The following is a 6,853-nucleotide window of genomic DNA, read 5'->3' as shown; positions in this document are numbered from 1 at the left end:
GAATCAGGGGTGGAAAGGAGGAGTGTGCTGTCACAGTATGGGGAGAGCAATTAGAGTCACATAACAATGTATGTATAAATTTTTGGTATGGGAAAAAATAAAAAAAAAGAAATACGATACAAGTAGTGCACATTCACACACCCTTCTATACAAATCCCTCTCACTCATACACAACCACACTCAAACACACCCCCACATACACACACAATATCCACACATAGGAAAAGCTCCATATAGAAATATACTCACAATCACAAGCAGAAAAACTAAAATATCCTACAAATACAGGACCTTACTTTTGTTTTCTTATTAACTCTCTCATTCAAATTAGTTTTTATTTAATGTTCTCTTAACACTTGCACATACATTTGTACCCTGTTATTTTTGCATACACTTATTGATGAAGATCAAAGACTACATACAGCCTTCAGTATGGATTGCACGTTAACATAAAGAAAACAAAAATCCTCACAACTGGAGCAATAAGCAACATCATGATAAATGGAGAAAAGATCGAAGTTGTCAAGAATTTCATTTTACTTGGATCCACAATCGATGCCCATGGAAGCAGCAGTCGAGAAATCAAATGACATATTGCATTGGGCAAATCTGCTGCAAAAGACCTCTTTAAAGAGTTAAAAAGCAAAGATGTCACTTTGAGGACTCAGTTGTGCCTGATCCAAGCCATGATATTTTCAGTTGCCTCATATGCATGCGAAAGCTGGACAATGAATAAGGAAGACTGAAGAAGAATTCATGCCTTTGAATTGTGTTGTTGGCAAAGAATATTGAATATACCATGGACTGACAGAAGAACGAACAAATCTATCTTGGAAGAAGTGCAGCCAGAATGCTCCTTAGAAGCGAGGATGGCGAGACGTAGTCTCCTGTTATCAGGAGGGATCAGTCCCTGGAGAAGGACATCATGCTTGGTAAAGTAGAGGGTCAGTGAAAAAGGGGAAGACCCTCAGCGAGACAGACTGACACGGCAGCTACAACAATGAACTGAAGCATAGCAACAATTTTGAGGATGGCACAGGACCGGGCAATGTTTCATTCTGTTGTACGTACTGTCTCTATGAGTCGAAACCAACTCAAAGGCACCTAACAACAACAACAACATTTTTGTATATAAGAAACTGAAAGAAGAAATTGACATTGATGTCAATCTTGTCCAGCTCCCTATCTGGAAACAGAGGTGTTTATACTATTCGAGAACTCTAATTGTCTATCTTCTACTTGATGATCTCTAAGGACAACTTTAAAAAGTCCCCCAGTCACCCATCTCCATATTTTATTTCCCCTTGGTAAATTGATCAGCACATGTTTATTGAGCATCTACTGAAAGGTTTGCGGTTTGAACCCACCCATACGTGCCTCAGAAAAAAGGCCTGGTGATCTGCTTCTGAAAAATCAACTGCTGAAAACCCTATGGAGCGCATTTCTACTCTGACACACAGGGGTCGCCATGGGTTGGAATCGACTTGATGGCAACTAGTTTGGTTTTTGGTTACGATGCCCAAGCACTGTGCTAGGAAAGCCTTATAGCTGTGGTTAGGAAGAAAATCACTCCCAAACCTGGCTGTCTATGAGAATCACCTGGGGACCTTTAAAAATATAGATCCCTGATCCCCACCCCAAATCTCCTGAATCTGAATCCCTGCCGTTGGGATTCAAAGAATCTGAATTTTTAAAACAAGCTTCTTAAGTAATTCTAGTGTAGCCAACCTGCTGCCTGTCCAAGGCTTGAAGTTTGATTATGAGCATTGGTGGAGTTTAGAATCAGGTTGACTTAGGTTCAAGTCCCATCTCTTCCACTTGCCAGCTGTGTAACCTTGGAAAACAAATCCCATCTCCGAGGGCAGTAAAACAAGGCTACTCTATAGGTTTGCTATGAGGAATAAATGCAATAATGCTTGTAAAGCCCTTAGCACAGTGCTTGACATATTGCAAAGATTCATTCATGTGGCTTATTATTGATATTATTATAAGGGTGTTGATCTAAAACAGGGATTCTTACATGTTTAATAAATGAACTTAGAGGGAAAAATATTGCATCTTTATTTTCGCCAGCCTCTAACTGAAATTTACATTTCTGTCCATTACAAATGCAGAGAACAGATCATGGTAGTATTAGCAGTACCTGTGACTTAATCGCCAATGGAAATCACAGACAGTTTTATGTCACATTTCAGTTATTAGAGGTGTCATGAAATATTTTTTACACCCATCAGTCCCTTGAAATTACAATGGTTACTAGACCTGTATCTAGATCTTGTTATTTACTACATTAATAGCAAGTACTTACATAACTATAGCACAATTTTTTATTTTCAATATTTTTATAGCTGCATTTTAATATAATCGATTTCCTTTGTAATCCTACATGTTTTATTTTATGAATTTAAAAACATTATTCTGAGAAAGGGTCCATAAGTTTCACTAGACTGTCAAAGTCCATGGCACAAAAAAGGTTAAGAACCCCTGATCTAAAAGGTTTTAATCCCCTACCAGCTATATGATTTTTCAAATCTGTGATGAACAGCTGTGATAGGTTTCGAGAAGGATAATCTGCTTTTCCCAGGTAAGAAAGTTAACGAAATTAAATGACGATGGTAGAGAAATGAACTTGCCTAAAAATCACTGTTATGTGCCTTGATTTGAACTAAGCACCTAACTAGACTGTAGGTGCTTAGAGGGCAGCTACCTATTCTCTAGGTGTGCTCTATAACCTCTCTGTGCCTCAGTTTCCTCATCTCTTAAGTGGGGATGATGGTAGTAGCTAACTCACGGGGTTGTTGTAACAATTAAACTGGATAATGTCATCTAAAGCACTTAGCACTGTGCCCGGCACAGGGTAGGTAATCAAGAATTCAGTAATTATAATACTAAATATTATACCAGATTTGTCAATTTCCTTCTTGGTTGTCCACAGTACGAATAAAATCTTTAAATATATTAGTCAGAAAACCATTGATTGCACATGGTTTTTTTTTTTTGAGTATGCAATCTTCTTAAGGCAGATTATATGTTTTGTAAATGTTTGATAAACCTATTACAAAAAAAATCACCTAATGGTTAAAGGCACAAGCTTGAAGTCAGAAAGTTGTGGGTTCAAATCTGACCTCCACCACTTACTACTTATGTGACCCTGAGAGCTTCTTTAACTTTCTCAAGCCCGTTCTATCACGGGAATCATAATACCTACTTTACAGGGTTGTTGTGGGAGATTAAATGAGATAATATATGTAAAGTGCCTGGCACATAGCAGGGACTCCATGTTGTTGTTGGTAAGTGCCGTTGAGTCAGTTCTGACTCATAGCAACCCTGTGTGCAACAGAACGAAACACTGCCCGGTCCTGTGCCATCCTCACAATCGTTATGCTTGAGCCCATTGTTGCAGCCACTGTGTCAGTCCTAGGGACTCCGTAAATGGTATCCATTCTTCTTTTTTTTAATAATTGCTAAATGCATGACAAACTTGTGAAGTAGGGATATTTCCTTAATGTTTCACACAAGGTCCTCTGAGACATGGTCCCTGACTCCCTTTCCAGTGTCAACTCTCACCACCCCATCTCTCACATTTTATTCTCCAGTAACAATGAACTGGCCCCTATTCTCTCTACCTAGATCACCCTTCCCTGTTTCCAAAGCTAACCCCTCTCCATGCTCCTGCAACGTGTGTGTGGGGGTGAAAGTCAGCACGTGCATACACACACACACACACAAACACACACACACACACAAACACACACACACACCACTCTATCATCATTTACCACTGGTACTGTTTTTGTCTCTATATATCTGTCTCTCCAGCTAGGCCATGAGGTCTTTGGGGGCTTGGGCTGTGTCTTATTTACCTCTGAATTCCCACTAGCACTGCACCTGGCACAGGGCAAGTGTAAAGTAAGTGACTGTTGAATGACTCCCTCTGAGAATGAGGCACCCCTTATATCCCCTTTCTGCTCCACCCAGAAAGACGCCAGCTTTGTCTGGAAGTGGGGCCTCCCTCTGCTCTCTGGGTTTATGCAAGAACGTTTTGCTGCTTGGAGTCTCTCCATCCAACACAATATATGTCAGCAAAGCAAGGCTGCATGGAGCGGAGCCAAGGAGGCCCTGCCCAGTCAGCCTCCCTGCAGAGGTATGCTATATGTCAATACAAGCTGGACTTGTATGCAAATACCAGTCAGCTTTCTGAACTCTATCTCTAAACTATCTAGATTTTTCTATATCTAAATTATATTTGCTCTTGATCAGCCTAGATATAGTATGCAGAGCTGTGCTGAATTATTAACAATACTGCTTGAGAGCAAGGACCACAACAAGGGAAATGTCAAGGGGACAAAAATCTTGAGTTTAATGGTGCCAAATTCCAAGAAGGAAATATTGCAACCAAGGGCCCCATCCCAAGGTTATACACAAACATAGGAGGACTCAAGCAAGTATGGAAGCAAAAGGTCCGAGCAGTTCTCCAGAGACAACTTAAACATCTATGGATCTAATATAATTCTCTATCATTACGTTTAACATAAAATAATTTTAACAAGAGCAAAATCATAAATATTGTAATTAAAAAACAATTCGGTAGGCTATAAGTCTACACAGTGCATATGAGATTTCGTATTCCACCACCTCCTCTGGCTTTTACCTAGGAATATTCGGAAGAAGGTAAAGAAGGAGGAGGTGGAGACAGAAGATCAAGAAGAAAAGAAAAGAAATGAACACCTGTACAGGACTGGAGTTTGATTGAACAAATAGAGAATGCTCAGCAGTCTGGCGAGGACACGGGCCATAGTCTCAGTTCTGCTGGTCTGGTCAGTGATCCCAAAAGCCTCTTTCATTTCTAATCTTGGGATCCTGTCAAGAGCCAGGGATAGAGTTTATTTCTAGCTTTCTGCCCACTACAGCAGAGTACTGCCCCCTCCATTTCTGCAAATAGTGGGGCCCTCTGTAAGACTCACAGGGCCCTGAGAACAGAAATTAGTTGTCACCTTTGCTCCTAATCAGCAGGGCTGATGCTTGTGGCACCTGGAGGAAATTTCCTATCTGTTGTTGTTGTGTTCTGTCAGGTCGATTCTGCCTCATGGCTACCCTATATGACGGCGTAGAACTGCCCCATAGAACTTCCTAGGCTGTAATCTTTAAAGGAGCAGGCTGCCAGGGCTTTTCTCCTGCAGAGTGTCTGGTGGGTTCAAACTACCGACCTTCTGCTTAGCAGCTGAGCGCTTTTAACTTTCGCGCCACCAGGGCTTCTCAACCTCGCATCTACGGAAGCCCAATCTACAGGGTCTCAGGCAAGCGGAGTTCCACTAGAAAGAGGATGGCTCTGGCCCTGATTGGTATTCCTAGGCCTGCAGCTCGGCAACAGAGTCCTCTTTCCTCCTACTCTCAGAACCAATGTAACTTGGATTCCACTAGGAGGCACCTCTGGTGTCTCCCAAAGATCTAAACTGCGACCCAGTCAGGAAGTGTTCAATGTCTTGGACACAAGGTGGCAGTATATACTGCTCTATTTCAAGGGCCATGGACTGGTGAATGAAGAGCAAAAGCAGGGGTGGGGAGTGCTGACTAAAACCAGAATCTATTTCAGTTTTGTGTGAAAACTGAACACCATTAATATTTTAAAAAATTTCAGGAACGTATAATTACCTAATCCAGCACATACAAAGTATTTCAAGTCTCCAAGAACAGAGACACCCTGGAAGCCTACCACTTGCCCACCCAGCACGTCCCCCCTACATTTCACAAACCTGGGGTATGACCCAGGGTACCAACCTTCCCTGCTTTCCTCAGATGTGTCATTTTACCCTACCTCAGCTCTCCGATCACCCTTTCCTCAGAGCCAAGAACTTCTCAGGCACTTTACTCCTTTTCCCCCAGTGCTCCTCAGGTATATGAATATCTAATCACCACATCTCTTGAAAGAGTAAAGACCTAAAGGGGCAGGTGGGGTTCAGAGAAGAGGGGGAAGAAAAACTTTGGAAGGATAAGTGAAGTGAGGAGAAAGGGTCAAAACTGAGGAGAAAAGGCACTGCTGGAGTGAGGGAAGCGAGGGGAAAATAAAATGAGGGAAATGAAGGGGGAAGAAAGAAAACGAGGAGGGAAAAAGGGAGAGAAAAGTGGTTAACGAAGAAATAGAGAAAATGAGGAGAAAACAAATGAGAGAAGGGGGCAAGGAAAAGGGGAAGAGGGAGGAAATGGGGGAGAAAATAAGGGAAATGGGTAAAGAGGAAAAAAGGAAAAATGAAAGAGTGGGAGAAGAAGGGGGGTGTTGAGAAGAGAGAGATGAGAGAGAGAAGGGACAGAGCAGAGAGAAGCCTGTTGGGGAGCTGGCATTTCAGGAAGCCGAGACAGAGAGCTCCTCAGACGCGGTTCAGGGAAGAGAGCAGAGAGCAAGTGTAGAAAACAGGGACGATAAGTGAAGTGAGAAGTACAGGACAGAAACTGAGGCCACTTTGAGCGTGCCTGTGTGAGTTTGGCTTAAAGCATTTATTGGGTGCTCCAGATGTGTGCCTGGCACTCTCTGACTCTCCCCGAAAACCGACCTGCGGGGGGGCGGCGGTTTCAGGCTGTGACAGGACGGGCTGTCACCGGCGGCGCCTCTCCTGTAGGGGGACCCGGGCGCGGTAGGGACATTTCCCCTCCCGCCGAGTTGGGACTTGCAAGGCAGGGCGACTGGGGCGGCGCGGCGGCGGGACCCGCTGCTTGTAGATCTCAGGCGGAGGATGCGCCCTGAGCGCAGATAGAGCCAGAGCCTGGGCTCCAGGCGCGCGGAGGGAGGGCGAGCGCGCCCGGCTCCCGAGAGCGCGGGCGACGGTGCGAGCGGCAGGCTGTGTGGGTGCGAGGGTGC

The sequence above is a fragment of the Trichechus manatus genome, unplaced genomic scaffold, assembly GCF_000243295.1.
Source record: "Trichechus manatus latirostris isolate Lorelei unplaced genomic scaffold, TriManLat1.0 scaffold00068, whole genome shotgun sequence".
NCBI lineage: Eukaryota > Metazoa > Chordata > Mammalia > Sirenia > Trichechidae > Trichechus > Trichechus manatus.
The sequence above is the reverse complement of the archived record's forward strand: the minus strand, read 5'-3'. Positions refer to the sequence as shown.